At 44.2% G+C, this 19,940-nt stretch overlaps 1 pseudogene; it reads right to left on the bottom strand.

The window, feature by feature from the left end:
- Positions 1-1,396: 1,396 nt before the first annotated feature.
- Positions 1,397-19,940, bottom strand: part of LOC102281519 (antigen WC1.1-like) — a 33,007-nt pseudogene continuing 14,463 nt past the window's right edge.

The raw sequence follows: 19,940 nt of genomic DNA, 5'->3' as shown, positions 1-19,940 counted from the left end.
TTTCTCCATCTATTAGTGTCCTCTTTGATTTCTTTCACCAGTGTTTTATAGTTTTCTAAAAAAGAAAACTACAGACCAATATCACTGATGAACATAGATGCAAAAATCCTTAACAAAATTCTAGCAATCAGAACCCAACAACACATTAAAAAGATCATACACCATGATCAAGTGGGCTTTATCCCAGGGATGCAAGGATTCTTCAATATCCACAAATCAATCAATGTAATACACCACATTAACAAATTGAAAAATAAAAACCATATGATTATCTCAATAGATGCAGAGAAAGCCTTTGACAAAATTCAACATCCATTTATGATAAAAACTCTCCAGAAAGCAGGAATAGAAGGAACATACCTCAACATAATAAAAGCTATATATGACAAACCCACAGCAAACATTATCCTCAATGGTGAAAAGTTGAAAGCATTTCCTCTAAAGTCAGGAACAAGACAAGGGTGCCCACTTTCACCATTACTATTCAACATAGTTTTGGCCACAGCAATCAGAGCAGAAAAAGAAATAAAAGGAATCCAAATTGGAAAAGAAGTAGTAAAACTCTCACTATTTGCAGATGACATGATCCTCTACATAGAAAACCCTAAAGATTCCACCAGAAAACTACTAGAAATAATCAATGACTATAGTAAAGTTGCAGGATATAAAATCAACACACAGAAATCCCTTGCATTCCTATACACTAATAATGAGAAAACAGAAAGAGAAATTAAGGAAACAATTCCATTCACCATTGCAATGGAAAGAATAAAATACTTAGGAATATATCTGCAATACATTTTTAAAACCTCTGTCTTTCACATTCAGGGCAGCACAGAGATGTTATCAAAACACTTGTCTATTTTTGGATTTGGTAAATATGCTCAATTAATCTATAAGCTATCTATTTCTTTTGACTACTACACAATGCTTGTGGGATCTTAGTTCCTTAACCAGGGATTGAACACAGGCCCTAGAAGTGAATGTGTAGAATCCTAACCACTGGATTACCAGAAAAGTCCCTAACCTATAAATTTTAATGTAGGTATATCACAAATAAAATGAAAATTTATGTGGCATTATGGGGACATAAACACCAAAAGTAGAGTGATTCCTCACCCCCAAAGGAGTCTGACAGCATTAAAGATGGCATATGGTTGAGAAGTGAAGTACCAGTTACTCAGTTGTGTCTGACTCTTTGCAACGCTATGAACTGTAGCCCACCAGGCTCCTCTGTCCATTGGATTCTCCAGGCAAGAATACTGGAGTGAGTAGATATTCCCTTCTTCAGGGGCTCTTCCTGACCCAGTGATCAAACCCAGGTCTCCTGCATTGCAGTTAGATTCTTTACCATCTGAGCCATTAGGATGGCTCATCAAATGCATGAGATTACCCATATTTTGAAACTGCAGAGAGGCTGGGCATTGAGGAGGTCAAATTCACCTTTTCCAGGACAAAGACCGAAGATTACAGGGGATCAGATAATCTCCCCACTCACCTGAGACTTCATACCATCTTCCTTCTCTGGGAGCACTTCCTCCTCACTCCCCTGAGAGTCATGAGGAGCCCCAGTCACTGGTACCTCTTCACCATCATCATAATCCTCACCAAGGGCAACAGTCCTCTGATCTGGCACTTCTGAGGGCAGAGCAGGGGTCAGATGAAACCACAATGAGGGGGTCGGTCTGAGAAATACCTAGGATCCTTCTGACCCAGAGTTTCTGAGCTGCTAGAGGCACCAGTCACTCCTTGTTTTAAAAGATTTTTTTTCTCTAAGACCATGTTTCATTTTGATGTGTCCATAAACCAAAACATGATTTTACATACCTTAATATTTCCTGTTTGAAAATATATATTCCGAAGTAACTCTCCTACCATTGAGCGTTACTATTTTGACAAATTGTGCTTTACAGAAATTATTTTTAAAACCAGTGTGTGCCTGTTGTGATTCTGGACATAGAGAGCCGCACCCCAATGTGAGACATCACAGAACAGTCAGAGAAAGGGAAGGACAGACCCATCTGGACACAAGGGATGCCTCTGGTCCATCAAATGAAGACTGTTCCCCTTGCATCTCATCTCTATGAGGGAAACTCTCCTCCCCAAAGCCCAGATGAGGCAGGTCTACCTCTATTACCTGGAGCAGATGTGGAGTCATTGTTGTCCTCACCATCTGACAGGAGGCCTAAAGTGGAGCCAAACATCACACAACACACAGAATGACCCTCCCCACACTCACGGGACCTGTGTTAAGGCTGGGAAGGGACAGACATAGATCCTGCAGTGTAGATGGGGGCTGGGGGCTCATGGGGCTCTGAGAGGCCATCCTGCCACTTTGGAGAGCTGCCTCTATAAGCCTGGGGCACACCCGTGGGGTCTGTGAATGCTGAGAAGATGTTCACAGCCAGTGGAAGGTGACAACCAGAGGTCCCAGGAAGGCAGGCAGAGACACCCACCTGGGCTGCCCAGAAGACCCTCCTTCTGAGTCACAAGGTAATCGAGCTCCTCATACACAGCTTCAGCAAGAGCATCTTCATAGCTGGATAAGGCTGAGAGATCCCCTAGCAGGTCAGAGATGCGGCCCCAGACACCCTGATCCAGCAGACCCACCTTCATCTCCCCTATGCTCACACAGAGGCTGCCTGGACCTCAGCATCATCTCTTACCCTGTGCACCGTGTTGGCACCTTCTCCCCTCATCTGACCTGAATCCACAGCTCAGCCCTGACTCTTTCTGGTCTCACAGGAGAGGCCATGACATATGAGAGTTCACACCCCAGTCCTAAGAACCTCTGTATGTTCAGCCCTTAGAGCTCAGCACAGAGCACGTGGAGCTCTACAGACTCAAAACAGAGACCGGCCCAGGTTCCCCTCCTCACACCTGCCCCATCTCCCGCCTGCACACACTCTCCCTGGTCCCCAGTTCGCCCTGCAGCCCCCCTCTGCGCTCTTCTCTCCATCTGAGCAGCTGAGTCACCAGGATGATGAGGACCAGGAAGAGAAGAGACCCCAGGATGAGGTAGAGGACGCCAGGCAGGGAGAAGATGCCAGGGAGAGGATTTGAGGCTGGTCTGGCCCCCCAGGAAAGCAGGGCAACAGGGTGTGAAGAAGGCCCTGGGCACAGAGAAACTCCCTGTACCAGCATTTCTGGGGGCTCTGGATGATGGTATCCTAGCCTCAGACACAAATATACTAATAGTGACTGGGCTCCTCCAGGTCTCATCCTGAGACAAGTCAACTCCACTCTGGCCAGTGTGGCCCCGATGCAAAGCCGGGGATTGTCAGGGAGCTGCCCTGCCGAGACAGCCTCTGAGGACCTGGCTCATCTCTTCTCCTTGGGCATCAAACAGTCCTGAGACCCGCACCTCACTGCTGAGGAGCAACACTCAGGGGGAGGTAGGAGAATGGGAGAACTTTAGAATCTGCACCACCGGAACTAGACTCTTGGATCCTGGGCCTGAGAAACATGTGGCCCTGGGAACCAAGGCAGGGGTGTTCCCCATCATAATGCCCCAGCTCCTTCCCAACAGCCAGGACTCCATAGGCTCTTTCATCTCCTGAGTTGTCAGAGAGCCCACAGAACAGGTTACCAGAATCTGAGTATTCTCCCCTGTCCATGGATGGACCACAGTACCTGCTGTAGTCGAGGGCAATGTTGTCCTTGCACCTAAAGAGAAAAACAGGAGATTGGGTAAAGGGAATTGGCCAGATCACAAGGTAACCCATTTTTCCCTCCTGAGCCCTGAAATCACCACCTCAGTCTCCATGACATCAGTGTCCAGTCCTCCCAGCTTCACTGTGCTAGATCAGAGCCCTAGCACCCAGACACTCTCTGAACACAAACTCCCCACCACCCATGGTCCAGCCCGCTGTCCCCGTGCTGCCCCAGCTCGCCCAGGGTGGACCCCGAGCCCCTCACTCACCAGAGCACCTCACACCAGCATCCTCCTCGTGCTTGCAGTCGCTCTGCCCCCAGGGCTACACAGCACAGTCCCAGAGGGAAGACTCCCGGCCCCCGCACCGCACCTCGTCCAGCCAGATGCTCCCATTTCCAGGGCCAAATGCTGCAGACCGCATGGCTTCCAGGGCCTGGCCACAGCCCAGCTGCTGACACACCACCTCAGCCTCTGTCAGGCTCCAGGAGTCATCACACACGGTGCCCCCAGGAGCCGCTGTGCCAGACCTCCACCCGCCCTGAGCACTCGCCGTCTCCTCCCCTAAGCCGGAGCTTCTCTCTGTCTGAAAAGGCAGCAGCCCCTCCTGTGACTGCCCTGGTGGGCGGGAGCCCCTGGAAGCCACAGGGAGGGGGCTGACATACCTGTACAGGGGGCAGAAGTTGGACAGCTCTTGGGTCTTCTTCCTGCACACAATGGGGAAACAGTGGATCAGGGACAGCTGGGGGTGGTCCTGTCTCCACATAAGATTATCTAAGGTCTGACTCAGTGCAAATGACATGTGAAAACACAGGCTCATTATCTCCTGGTCTGAGACATTCAGTGCATGTGATCATCAGCTGAAATAAGTGTAACTGTTCATCATTTATTGGTCTCCACACTCCACAACAAATACAAACACACACACACACACAGGCACATAGACATTTTGTAGACTCAACTTAAAATCATCACTTAGATTGGAAAGCATAAATCACTCTAACAACATCCTTCCAGGTTGAGACAGACACAGAAACAGTAAATCACCTGCACACGAGATATAGGCTTCTTCCTTTGGAGAGCAGGAACTGTATTTCCAAGGGTCAGAAGGACACTGCCAGAGAGAGGTGTCAGTTTTCTGACACTGGATTCCATCTACCCACCAGGGCCTAGAACCTTCTCTAAGAGCAACAAAAGTGTTGAGGGTTCCACTGTCCCCACAGCCAAGCTGTCTGCAGATCACGGACACAGTGATGTCATCTATGGGGTTATGGCAGACACTGCCCCAGGTCCCGTGGTAGAAAACATCCAGCCACCCAGCACACTGCTGGTCCTCGCTCACCATCCGGAGGGCCAGGAACTCTAAGACTGAAAGAGAGGAGACAGGACACAGTGAGCACTCCGCTCAGGGCTCTGGGTCTTCCTCTCTCCCAGAAACTGTGACCATACATCCCTGACCCAACTGCAGAGATGCCCACTAGTTGACAAGACTATTAAGAGAATAACAGGCAGGAAGGCTAGGGGTTTCCAAATGGAGGAAATAGCCTGCAAGTGTTAGACATTTTTATCTCTCTTAAGCAGCAGGAGGAAACAAACTAGTGATATTTTTTCCTTCTCTATACAAATTTAAATGGAGATTTCTCTTAAAATAATGTGTTGCCATAATGTCACCTGGTTTCGCCTGAAGGTAACTATTCGCAAACCTAGAGATAACCAATGCCTTTTTCTTATGGAAATGTTTGTCTTAAGCTTGCAGATGACACCACCCTTATGGCAGAAAGTGAAGAGGAACTAAAAAGCCTCTTGATGAAAGTGAAAGTGGAGAGTGAAAAAGTTGGCTTAAAGTTCAACATACAGAAAACGAAGATCATGGTATCCAGTCCCATTCACTTCAAGGGAAATAGATGGGGAAACAGTGGAAACAGTGTCAGACTTTATTTTTCTGGGCTCCAAAATCACTGCAGATGGTGACTGCAGCCATGAAATTAAAAGACGCTTACTCCTTGGAAGAAAAGTTATGACCAACCTAGATAGCATATTCAAAAGCAGAGACATTACTTTGCCAACACAGGTCCGTCTAGTCAAGGCTATGGTTTTTCCTGTGGTCATGTATGGATGTGAGAGTTGGACTGTGAAGAAGGCTGAGCACCGAAGAATTGGTGCTTTTGAACTGTGGTGTTGGAGAAGACTCTTGAGGAGTCCCTTGGACTGCAAGGAGATCCAACCAGTCCATTCTGAAGGAGATCAGCCCTGGGATTTCTTTGGAAGGAATGATGCTACAGCTGAAACTCCAGTACTTTGGCCACCTCATGTGAAGAGTTGACTCATTGGAAAAGACTCTGATGCTGGGAGGGAATGGGGGCAGGAGGAGAAGGGGATGACAGAGGATGAGATGGCTGGATGGCATCACTGACTAGATGGACGTGAGTCTGAGTGAACTCTGGGAGTTGGTGATGGACAGGGAGGCCTGGCATGCTCCGATTCATGGGGTCACAAACAGTCAGACACGACTGAGTGACTGAACTGAACTGATGCTAATATACTATGCATTTACCCCAAGCTCCGTCTTCAAGGTTCCCAAGGTTCCCATTTACCCCAAGGTTCCGCCTCTTGGCTCAGAACCTACTTGACAAACCAGTATGTTATACTCAGATATTGTTCCCCTAATCTATGTAAATGAAACTATTTGTATGGTGGTCTGCCCTTCTTCAAGATTCAAGTTAATCATTTAATGGCCCAGGATAAACCATTTGGTGCCAAGATTATCCCAAAATGCATCTTATGGGTGACGGGCCTGGTGCCAATCTGAATTTTAAGCCATTCCTTTCTCTCATTAACAGACTGCTAGTCACTATATAACATCCAGCTGAAGACTAGCAGGGGGGTACTCTTTCTGCCCCCTTCGGATGCCTATGTCAGAAGCTTTCTCTATCTCCTTTATACTTTAATAAAACTTTATTATACAAAAGCTCTGAATGATCAAGCCTCGTCTCTGGCCCCAGGTTGAATTCTTCTCCTCCAGGGGCCAAGAATCCCAGCATCTTTGCATGATTCAACAACAACCTTTCACTATCATTGCCTCACTTCTACCTGATTATATCCATTTGTGTCTGTCTTTCTATTTCTACCACGATGGTGTAGTGGATACAAACAGAGAAAGACCTATCAGGCCACCTGTGGGATGGAGAACTGACTCCTGCTTCCTGAAAAAAAACTCCTAAAATGGTTTGTAGATGGAATGTGATGTGGGTATTTGGGGAGGGAAGCAAAATAACGGAGCCACAAATGTCCACATACAAATCCTTAGTACCTGTGAATATGTACCTGACGTGGCAAAAGGAACTTTACAGATGTAACAAACTTAAGGACCTTGGGATGTTTCAGATCAGATCAGTTAGCAACTGATGTCAAAGCCTCTTGATGAAAGTGAAAGTGGAGAGTGGAAAAGTTGGCTTAAAGTCAACATTCAGAAAATGAAGATCATGGCATCTGGTCCCATCACTTCATGGAAAATAGATGGGGAAACAGTGGAAACAGTGTCAGACTTTATTTTTCTGGGCTCCAAAACCACTGCAGATGGTGACTGCAGCCATGAAATTAAAAGACGCTTACTCCTTGGAAGGAAAGTTATGACCAACCTAGATAGCATATTGAAAAGCAGAGACATTACTTTGCCAACAAAGGTCCATCTAGTCAAGGCTATGGTTTTTCCTGTGGTCATGTATGGATGTGAGAGTTGGACTGTGAAGAAGGCTGAGCACCGAAGAATTGGTGCTTTTGAACTGTGGTGTTGGAGAAGACTCTTGAGAGTCCCTTGGACTGCAAGGAGATCCAACCAGTCCATTCTGAAGGAGACCAGCCCTGGGATTTCTTTGGAAGGAATGATGCTACAGCTGAAACTCCAGTACTTTGGCCACATCATGCGAAGAGTTGACTCATTGGAAAAGACTCTGATGCTGGGAGGGAATGGAGGCAGAAGGAGAAGGGCATGACAGAGGATGAGATGGCTGGATAGCATCACTGACTCCATGGACGTGAGTCTCAGTGAACTCTGGGAGTTGGTGATGGACAGGAAGGCCTGTCGTGCTGCGATTCACGGGATCGCAAAGTGTTGGACACTACTGAGCAACTGATCTGATATGATCTGAGTTAAATTCACCCATTCCAGTCCATTTCAGTTCAGCTGATTCCTAGAATGTCGACATTCACTCTTGCCATCTCTTGTTTGACCACTTCCAATTTGCCTTGATTCATGGACCTGACATTTCAGGTACCTATGCAATATTGCTCTTTACAGCATCGGACCTTGCTTCTATCACCAGTCACATCCACAGCTGGGTATTCTTTTTGCTTTGGCTCCATCCCTTCATTCTTTCTGGAGTTATTTCTCCACTGATCTCCAGTAGCATATTGGGCACTTACTGACCTGGGGAGTTTCTCTTTCAGTATCCTATCATTTTACCTTTTCATAGACCACAGTTTAAACACCTCCTTAGCCACACTATCCTTTGAAATGGACAACCTGGCCGGTTTGGAATTTTTGGCGTGAGCTGGGTCCGCGCGCGTTCACGGGCCGTTCCCCCTCGAGAGTCCCCCCGCCCGGGTGTGGGGAGCAGTGGGCCGAAGACCGCGGCCCGCCTGACCGCCCCGAGGTCTCCCGCGCCTTCTGCTGACCCGGAATCTGGGACTTTGCTGAGCTGCGCCCCGCCCACCCGCCTCAGGGTTTCCCCACGCCCACGGAGGTGAATCAGCTTCGCCCTGCCCTGGAGGAACTCACAGTCTAGTGCGGTAGACGGTGGTCAGCAGATGGCATCCTACCCACTGAGAGGGTGCTCGAGGTGCCGCGGCCTCCATGCCTAAAGCGGAGTGTGTGTGTGGTGTCAATGCGGCTGTCTTCTGCAGCCTCTTTGGGGCCACAGGACCAAGCGCCATTTGAGTGACTCACCATACTCTGCCTCCCGGGGTGCCTGTGCTGGACATGCTCATGCCCGCCGAGGGCACCCCGCCAAAAAAATTTAAAAAATTAAAAAAAAAAATGAAATGGACAACCTTTCCCAGTTCCAGTCAGAGGGAAATGTAAATGAGGAAGAATGGGCAGAAGAGGCGCTGTTGCTGAAGAAGAAAGACTCAAGCCAAGGAATTAGACCACACAGAAACCAGGAAAGGCTGGGAAAGGGGTCCTCCAGGAAGAACACAGCCCTGTGGACACTGGGATGTTGGCCCACGGAGACCCTCAACAGACTCCTAGCATACAGAACTGAACAGAGTAAGTCTGTGCTTTCATTACATCATCCACAGGATCTCCAGACTGTACTACCACAGGGAACTGAAGAGAGAGCCCTGCTTTCACATGGAAACTGTCAGAAACGGCTCTGCCAGGAAACACTACTGAGAAAAAAGGACCACAGTCTCAGCTGCTGCAGGAGGAAGTGAAAGCACCTCATCTTCTCGTCTGCTGGAAAGACAGGCCCCATGGGAGGAAGCCTCCTTCTCTAGTCCTTTCAGCATCTCTCCTTCAGGGCTCCGATCCTCGTCCTCCAGAGCTCCACCCCTTCCCCAAACTGTGGACAGTGTGGAGTGCTGACCTGAGCAGATGAGTCCCGCGTCCTCCTTGTGTCTGCAGTCGTGCTGCCCCCAGCCCCGGGAAGAACACCTTCACACGTGGGACTCCTTTCCTGTGCAGTTCAGGTCGTCCAGCCAGATGGGCCCTGATCCCGCCCCAAAGTGAGCAGAACTCGTGGCATTGAGGATTTGTCCACAGCCCAGCTGCCTGCACACCACGTGGGCATAATCCAGGTCCCAGCCATCATCACAGATGGTGCCCCAGGAGCCCTGGTCAAGGATCTCCACTCTCCCAGCACAGTGACCACCCCCGTCAACCAGGCGGAGCTGTCTGCTGTCTGAGGAGAGAGAAATGGGACAATGGAGTGGTGACGGGTGGTGAGGGGGGAGAGGGGACAATGGGTAAGAAGGGTCTTCTGTCCTGTGGGACCCTCACCTGAGCAGTAGGGGCGCTCTCCTCTGAGGCTTCAGAGCCTGCTGGTTCGGACACACATTCATTGCACTGGGGAAGCACCTGGGTCTGGTTTCCTGCAGAAACACCAATGATCAGAGGGCTGGGAGGGTTAACGTAAAGAAAACTAAATTAAGGTTAAAAAATGACCTAGCAGTGGAGCCTGAAATGAAAGCTGTGGCATATTAGTAAAGGTATCATAACTTTAGTATCCACTTTCTCTATGGAGAATTCTGCTTCTGACAGTGCCATAATTTGGGTTTAAGCCAAGTGTTGCACTAAGAATGAGTTGAATAAGGTATGTTACTCCTAAATCTATCCCTAAGTAGAAGAAGCAAAACAAAATCCTTTCTGAAGAATTTCTACAATTTTTCATCTTCAATGTCTATCATTTAAACAAACACAAAAAAGAGATTTCTTGGAAACTCAAGAGGCAAAAGGAAACATTGGAAAGAATATCCCAGGGTATCCAGCTATTAGAGTTACCAGACAGAGAATTTATTTGATTTTTTAATTTATTATTTTTATTACTGGAAGATAATTGCTTTACAATGTTGTGTTAGTTTCTGCTGTACAACAATGTGAATCAGACAAAAGTATACATATATACCCTCCCTCTCAAGCCTCCCTCCCTCCCCATCCACCATCCCACCCTTTTAGGTCATCACAGAGCATCTAGCTGAGCTCCCTGTGCTATACAGCAGCTTCCTGTTACCATCTGTTTCACATGTGACAGTGTATACATGTCAGTGCTACTCTCTCAATTCATCCTGCCCTATCCTAACCACTGCAGTGTGTTCCCATCTGTTCTCTAGGTCTTCATCTCTATTTCTGCCCTGAAAATAGGTTCACCTGTACCCTTTTTCTAGATTCCATTGACAGAGAATTTAAACAGCCATGATTAAAATGCTCATAAAATTAACTCACAAGATATGTATCTTGGAAAGGAAATGATTACAAAAACTCTAGAGAAAAAAAACTTAATAGCTGGAATTAAGAACTAGAGAACGAGTGTATCTCAGTGTTAGATCAGCATAAGGTAGAAAGAGTACAATGGAAGATCAGAGGACAAATATTCCTCTATTTAGAAATGCTGGTCACACGGTAAGTGTCCCAGTTATCATGCTGTAAAACAAATTCCCCCCAAAACTTAGCAACTAAAGCAAAACATATATACTTCAGTTTGCTTATGATTCCCTGGGTGTAATCTGAGAAAGACTCAACTTGGCAGTTCTGTCTTGGGGTTTTTCATGTGGTTGCACTTAGATGTCATCTGGAGCCGAAGTTTTCTGAGACTTGACTGAACTGTGGTTAATAACTGTGGAAATTCCCTGAAGTATTTTAGAGATAAAGGGACATCACGTCTGCAACCTAATTCAGAAAGAGTTTACATATTTAGGGACAAATGGAACAGGAGGGGGACAGACAGAAAAAGAGAGGGAGACAAACAGAGAGATAAAGATTAAAGCAAAATAGGACTTGCAATTCAAGATGGCAGAGTAGAAAGAATGAATATGAAATAGAAAAAGTGAAACATACTAGATAAAAGTAAAAGACCATGTTTCACTTTTTCTATTTCATATTCAGTGCTCCCATTTCATTTAGTTTATATTCTCCAATTTCTCCATCTCTTCTTTTTTTTTTTTTTTTTTGATGTTCTTTCTCAAGCCTTTATCAAGTGTAGTAGAAAAGCTTTTGTACACATATATAGTTATGTATAATATGTATATTTTAGAAAACATAAATTTTTGCCTAACTAAAAAGTTTATGACATTTTGATTCCACTTGTTTGACTTAGTATGAATAGAATGCTAGATTTCTGATTTAAAAATAGATATGCAACAAGTAACAGTGGTTTACTGTACAGCATAGGGAACTATAAGCAATATCTTTTAATAACCTATGATGGAAAATAATTTCAAAAATAATAATGTGTATTTGTGTAACTGAATCACTTTGCTGTGCACCTGAAACATTGTAAGTCAACTACACTTTAATAAAAAATATATATTTAAAATATATGTATTTTTAAAAAAGATTAAAGCAAAATACTAATATTGGGAAATCCAGGTAAAGGTCATCTGGGAAAATAAATAGTTTGGGATTTTTTTAAATTTATTGTATTTTTTGCCAGATATCAAAATGAATTATAAATCCTGAACCCTCCTCCTTCCTCCCTCCCCATACCATCCCTCTGGGTCGTCCCAGTGCACCAGCCCCAAGCATCCAGTATCGTGCATCAAATTTGGACTGGCAACTCGTTTCATACATGATATTATACATGTTTCATTGCCATTCTCCCAAATCTTCCCACCCTCTCCCTCTCCAACAGAGTCCATAAGACTGTTCTATACATCAGTGTCTCTTTTGCTGTCTCATACACAGGGTTATTGTTACCATCTTTCTAAATTCCATTATATGTGTTAGTATAGTATTGGTGTTTTTCTTTCTTTCAAGTCTCAAAAAAGTCTCAAAAAAAATATTAAAAGGTGAAACAAGTCCAAAAAATTCATTCTTAGGACACTTTTACACACAAAAAAATATGAATAGCATCAAAAACAAAATGCCTAAGAGAAAACCTAGTAGAAGATGGGCAAAACCTCTGAGAGAAATTCAAGACCTAACTGAATGGAGGAATATATGATGTCAATGAACTGGGAGACTCAAAATTGTTAATCATCCTCAAATTTATACATAGATTCAATCTAGTCACAATCAAAATACATTTAGGCTTTTTTTTTGGGGGGGTGAAAAGTGACAAGCTGATTCCAAAACTTATACAAAATCCAAAAGGCCTAGAAAGACCAACACAGTTGGCAAGAAAAGAAACAGCATTAGAGGAGTTAATAAAAAGTAACACTCATAAATTAAAATCATTCAGACAGTGTAAAAATACAATACTTAAGAAATACAGTATTGGTGCCAGGACAGACAAATAATACAATGGAACAGAGTAGACTGTCATAAAGGACAGACACATATGCCCTTCTGCTTATGACAAAGGTGACACTGCAATGGGGAAAGAGCCTGTTCAGTAAAGGATTCTGAGTCAGTTGGATGTCCATATGAATCCTGGAGAAGGAAATGGCAACCTGACCCTTGTCTTACACAGATATCAATCCCAGAAGAAATGTACAATTATATGCAAGAGAAAGTAATTAAATTGCTATAATATTTCACCATGAAATATCTACCTTTTGAGACACAGATGCAAGAACAGACATTTGGACTCACTGGGAGGAGTTGTTGTTGTTGTTCAGTCGCTCAGTCATGTCTGATTCTTTGCAACTTCACGGACTGCAGCACACCAGTCTTCCCTGTGGTTCACCATCTCCCAGAGCTTGTTCAAACTCATGTCCACTGAGTCAGGGATGCTATCCAACCATCTAAACCTCTATCGTCCCCTTCTCCTCCTGCTTTCAATCTTTCCCAGCATAAAGGTCTTTTCTAATGAGCCAGCTCTTCAAATCAGGTGGCCAAAGTATAGGAGCTTTAGCTTTAGCATCCATCCTTCTAATGAATATTCAGGACTGATTTCCTTTAGGATTGATGGGTTTGATCTCCTTGCAGTCCAGGGGACTCTCAAGAGATTTATCCAACACCAGAGCTCAAAAGCATCAATTCTTCAGCATTCAGTCTTCTTTATGGTCCAACTCTCACATCCATACATGACTACTGGAAAAACCATAGCCTTGACTAGACAGACCTTTGTTGGCAAAGTAATGTCTCTGCTTTTCAATATGCTATCTAGGTTGGTCATAACTTTCCTTCCAAGGAGTAAGTGTCTTTTAATTTCATGGCTGCAGTCATCATCTGCAGTGATTTTGGAGCCCCCCAAAATAAAGTCTGACACAGTTTCCATTGTTTCCCCATCTATTTGCCATGAAGTGATGGGACCAAATGCCATAATCTTCATTTTTTGAATGTTGAGTTTTAAGCCAACTTTTTCACTGTCCTCTGTCACCTTCATCAGGAGGCTCTTTAGTTCCTCTTCACATTCTGCCATAAATGTGGTGTCATCTGCACATCTGAGGTTACTGATATTTCTCCTGGAAATCTTGATTCCAGCTTATGCTTCACCCAGCCTGTCATTTCTCATGATATACTCTGCATATAAGTTAAATAAGCAGGGTGACAATATATGGCCTTGGCACACTCCTTTCCCAATTTGGAACCAGTCCATTGATCCATATCCTGTGGTCACTGCTGAGTTTTCCATATTTTATGGCATATTGAGTGCAGTATTTTCACAGCATCATGTTTTAGGATTTGAAATAGCTCAGCTAGAATTCCATCTAGCTTTGTTGGTAGTGATGCTTTCTAAAGCCCATTTGACTTTGTACTCCAAGATGTCTGGCTCAAGGTGAGTGATTATCTGAGTTATTAAGATTATCTGGGTCATTAAGATTTTTTGTGTAGCTCTTCTGTGTATTCTTGCCACCTCTTCTTAATATCCTCTGGTCTGTCAGGTCCATATTGTTTTTGTCCTATATTGTGCCCACCTTTGCATGAAATGTTCCCTTGGTATCTCTAATTTTCTAGAAGAGATCTCTAGTTTTCCCCATTCTATTGTTTTCCTCAATTTCTTTGCATTCTTCACTTAGGATGGCTTTCTTATCTCTCCTGGATATACCTTGGACCTCTGAGTTCATATGGGTATATCTTTCCTTTTCTCCTTTGCTTTTCACTTCTATTCTTTTCTCAGCTATTTGTAAGGCCTCCTCAGACAGCCATTTTGCCTTTTTGCATTTCTTTTTCTTGAGGATGGTTTTGATCACCACCTCCTGTACAACGTCATGAACCTCTGTCCATAGTCCTTCAGGCAGTCTATCAGATCTAATCTCTTGAATCTATTTGTTGATGGGGGGATGATTTGAGAGAATACCATTGAAACATATACATTACCATATGCAAAATAGATAGACAAGAGTTTGGTGTATAATGCAGGGCTCCCAAATCTGGTGATCTGTGACAATCTGGAGGGATGGGGTGGGGAGGAAGATGGGAGGAGGGTACAGGATGGAGGGGACAAATGGATGCCTATGGCCGATCCATACTGATGTATGGTGAAAACCATCACAATAATATAAAGTAGTTATCCTCCAATTAAAATAAATAAATTTTAAAAAGAGAAATTACCTTTTAAAGCCAGTTCTCCCTACTCTCTGCTCTTGGGGACATTTCATTCTAGGAGCATCCCAAGTACCAGTAGCCTTTCCCTCTCTCTTACCTGAGCAGATCACAGAGGCTGTGTTGGCACAGGAACAGTCAGGACCACCCAGAGCAGTCACAGGGCAACTCCACAGGAAGGACTCAGCCCCTGAGCAGTGAAATCGGGCTGTTGATATCCGATCATCTCCTTCCACCAAGTGTGGTCCTCCGGGGGTGGAGATGGCAACTCCACAGCCAGGCTGACGACAGACAACATTGGCATTGGCCAGACTCCAGTGGGAGGCACAGAGCACTCTCCATTGTCCAGAAATCTTCATCTCCACCTGCCCCTCACACTGAGAGGAGCCGTTTGTCATGAGCTGGACTTCTGAGTATGCTGGATACGAGACAACAGAATTTCAGAAATATCTCATGATTTCTCACCTGAACAGAGTGTGCAGGAAGGTTAGTCCTGACCTGCATCTCACCTGAACAGACGAACTGAACAGCTCCACTGTGGTGACAAGTGCCCGCTGGACAGGGCACTCTGGGGCAGGACCAGAGCTTAGGCTCCTCCCCCTCACACCTGAACTCTTCAGCCCAGACCCGGCCATCTGACTCTCTGAAGAGCTCATGTCCCAGGACTGACACAGCTTTGCCACACCCCAGCTCTGCACAGATGACTTGGGCAGTGGGGAGTGTGAAGTTTCCATCAGACACTGGGATCCCAGTCTTCTCCAGAATAAACTTCTACTCGCCCTGAGCAGGGTCCATCCTCTCCAACCAAACACACAAATCCTGAGAGAAACAAATAAATAAACCCACTGCATGTTCATGATCCTGGCTTGGCAACTGGAAACATGTCACAGGCAATGGTGTGAAAGCTTTTATTTTCCAGCACTGAGGCATGAAGAGAAAATTTGACAGTGTCAGAATTGCATTTTCATGGGCAAGGTTCAGAAGAGAAATTCAGAAGGATTTGCAGAGTTAGTTTAGAATGGTTGAATTCCAAAAACCTATATTTGATGTTGGTTAGGATGAGAATTCCTCATTTAAGGGTCTGGAAACTATAGGGCCCAAGGAAGCTGCACTGCAATGGGCATCAGACTTGGGTGCAGAACTGAACTAACCCAGAGTGAAATAGGTCCTTGGGATTCAAGAGTTTAGAGAACTGAGATCCAGACAAGGTTAGAAGGCCATCCTGACATTTCTGGGGCTAGAAGTCCAGGCAGATTTTTCTCAGGAGTCAATACTCAAGTCACTGATACAAGGGAAATCAATCGAGAGATCTGAGTGCAGGTCAATCTATAAACAGACTTATGACTCATGGAAGGAAAGCTAGATATTATAACAAGTCTACTTCTTATGATTCCCATATGTTTCTCATAATCTCTGATGTTTATGGAATTCTTGAAGAATTCCAAGAATTTCTTATCCAACTTGAATTGTGAAAAGAAATTGTCCACAGATGAGTTTGAATATGAAGAAAGGTCAGATCGTAGGAGAAAGGGTTGGTCCTAGCCATCTTTCAAGAAAGCCTAGGATTTACCAATGAACCCAGGAGAGAATGAGTTCTCAGTGGGACTATACAAGATGACTAACTGTGTTGATTAGTTCATATTACTGGTTTTCTTCCAACACATGAGAATCTTAGCAAATGCTATGGAGTGGAGGTAATTTAATGTTTTTAAATTCTATCTATATGCTAAATGGTGCTTCCCAGGTGGCACTAGTGGTAAAGAACCCCCTGCCAATGCACAAGTTCAATTTGTGGGAGGAGGGCATAGCAACCCACTCCAGTATTCTGTCCTGGAGAATCCCATGGATGAGGGAGCCTGATGGGCTACAGTTCACAGAGTCACAAACAGTCAGACATGACTGAAGAGACCTAGCATGCACTCATATGCTAACTGCAAACTACTTTCCTATTTCTTGAGAAATAGTCATCATGCTGTTAAAAAAAAAAAAAAAAAAAGAGGGAGAAGAAGAGAAGACAGAGCAAACAGCCATATATAATTTACAGATTTCTACATTACAAAAGCCTCAATATGGATGAAAGAAAGAAGATTTGGGGAAAATATTTGTCCAGCAAGTTTTTAACACACTTTACCCCTTTCCTCCTTCCATCTATGACTTAACCCTGTTTCCCTTTCCCATTTCTCCCACTGCAGACAAGAGAAAACAATCCTAAGAGCTACAAATGATGGAAAAGAGAGTCTGAAAGGGAAGAACTTCTGTAGGAGTGGAGTGTGGGTGGGATGAAGGGTAGGTTAAACTGAGAGTGGATGGAGTATGAAACTGAAAGAGGGAGACATTTGACCTTCAGGGACCACATTTTGGATAGAGGAAAGATAACCTAATGAAAAAAATAAAACTTCTCATCATAAAGAACAATTTTTAAATACATTTGCCTGATTTCTGACTGTGCTTATAATTATTTATGTACATGGTGGAATTCTTTTTGGTAAAGGACTCTGATTTCATAAGTATGAGAACATTGAAGGTTCAGAAAGAATATTTCAACAGAATAAAAATCTACTATAGAGAACAGGAGAGAACAGAAAAGACACTATAGAAATTAATGAATCAAAGGACCAGCTTGACCACTTATCCAAGAGGCAATGGTGAGAGCCAGGATGATCTGTTAGCCTTTGTTACTTACCCACTTTCAACTCCCCAGTCCAGGTTAGGACATCTGGTGTGGTCTGGCTGGGAGTTTGGTCATAGGATACACATTCTAATTAAAACATTTTTACTTAACAGGTTGTTAGTTTCTATATCAATCCCATGAGATTACAAATTTAAAAAGAACAAGAAAGAAATATTTCTTGTATGCTGTTTCATATACCAAGATACATGCTAAACACTCAAATATATGCTGAATAATCAATAAAGTCTTGTACACATCAGGACAGATACTTCTGAGACATATTATTATTTCTTTTTTTTTTCTACTTGATTTTAAATTTTATATGAAAGGATATGTGTGTGAAAATTGTAAGAAAATTTGTGCAATAGGAGGCTGGTGTGAGTGGATAAAGGTATTAAATATAATAAAAATACATCCTTGTCTGGTCTCTTGCTGTACAGACCTCCTGTATCCTTAGGCACACATAGCATCCTCCACACCACACCTGGACCCACAGTGATGCTCAGAGAAATCTATATGGCCTTTGACATCTCCCATTGCCCTTCTTTTCCTCTTAGCTACTATAAGTCTCCTCCACCTTCTTCAAAAATTACAGGTGTCTTCTTATTCCTATTCCTATCAAACAAGCCCCCAAACACAATTCTCTTATATCATTGAAGACATCAGGTATAAAATATAATTTATTACCACAAAACATAGAAATTCATATTTTATTGCCTATATCTTTGACTTGTCAGTGTGTGGCTAAGTGTTCCTCCAAAATTTTGGTTTATACAGAGGTTTTAAAGAAAAAAAAAGAACAGACAATCCTTTCTAGTAACAATGAAAGGAGAACCCAGACTCAGAACATTTCATCAACAACTCTATTGTCCTACCAGTCAAAGAGCTATGAATATTCAAATCTAAATTTTCAAAGGGGACTTTCAATTTGGCACAAATCCATAAGTTCCTCTCCGATTTGTTTGATGATGTCCCCTGTGCCTCCACTCCTACTAACCTAGCACAAAAATGTATTTCGCACTATATATACAGAAAGGACTCCATCCTGGAAGGTACAGCCTCATTCTAGCCCTTTCCTCCCATGGGCTCACTGTGCAAAGCAGGTGCATGTGGTGATTTGCAAATGTTTCACTCTTCCAAAAGTAAATTATATAAAAATGAGTATCAATTTTTATTGGGATATAGATTAAGCTATATCAGGTAAGATCACTGGAGAAGAAATAGCAGAGACTTGTAAGAGGAAAGTAGCAATAAATGAAGCCCATCAAGAAATCAGTCCTGAATATTCATTGGAAGGACTGATGCTGAAGCTGAAACTCCAATACTTTGGCCACCTGATGGGAAGAATTGACTCCTTTGAAAAGACCCTGATTCTAGGCAAGATTAAAGACAGGAGAAGAAGGGGAGGACAGAGGATGAGATGGTTGGATGGCATCACCGACTCAATAGACATGAGTTTGAGTAAGCTTTGGCAGTTGGTGATGGACAGGGAAGCCTGGCATGCTGCAGTCCATGGGGTAGCAAAGAGTCGGACACCACTGAGTGACTGAGCTGAACTGATCACTCACAGATACTTTATGCATTCAAGGAGGATATCTCAGACGTCTCTAGCTCACACATCTATTGCCCTGGTGATTAGACACCATCTTCCTTGGAGCTTTCTGTTCTTTCAGTCAGGTGGGCAATTCACTGATCATACCTGAGCAGATAACTCCTGCATCCTTGTCATGACCACATTTGTGCTTCCCCCAGCCCTGGGAAGGGCACTGCCACACATGGGACTCCATTCTTCCACAATACACATGATCCAGCAAGATGGGTCCTGATCCCGCCCAAAAGGGAGCAGACTCCACAGCACTGAGGACTTCTCCACAGCCCAGCTGCCTGCACACCAAACGGGCATCATCCAGGTCCCAGCTGTCATCACAGATGGTGCCCCAGGAACCCTGGTGAAGGATCTCCACTCTCCTGGTGCAGGGCCCGCCCCCGTCCACCAGGCAGAGCTGTCTGCTGTCTGAGGAGACAGAAATGGGGCAATGGGGTGCTGACCAGGAGATGAGAAAGATCTTCTGTCTTGTGGGACCCTCACCCGAGCAGTTGGGGGCGCTGTCTTCAGAAGCTGATGCTGTGGAGCCATTGCCCTGTGGAACATTTAGATCTGGTTTCTTATGGAAGTGATAAGAGCATAACAAGGATGAAAATGGACAAAAACAGGAAATATTACTACTAGGTAGCCTGAGACAGATGGTGTTACAAGGTCCTATCAGAGTTAACATTCTGATTTGTAGAGCTCTGCACAGAATCTGAGAAACATTTACAGGAAATGTTGGTCTCTCTACCCTGAGGGGTTAAATGAGTTCAGAGTCACAGGATTAGGCTGGTAGCTGTATGTATTCTTTATAAGCTACACACTCTTGGTCATTGACTTTAGAGTCAGGCAGTTGGGAGCAGCCATGAATGCTCTATCATTGAAA

The sequence above is a fragment of the Bos mutus genome, unplaced genomic scaffold (assembly GCF_027580195.1).
Source record: "Bos mutus isolate GX-2022 unplaced genomic scaffold, NWIPB_WYAK_1.1 CTG202, whole genome shotgun sequence".
NCBI lineage: Eukaryota > Metazoa > Chordata > Mammalia > Artiodactyla > Bovidae > Bos > Bos mutus.
Note: the sequence above shows the minus strand (reverse complement) of the source record. Positions and strands in the feature narration are given on the sequence as shown.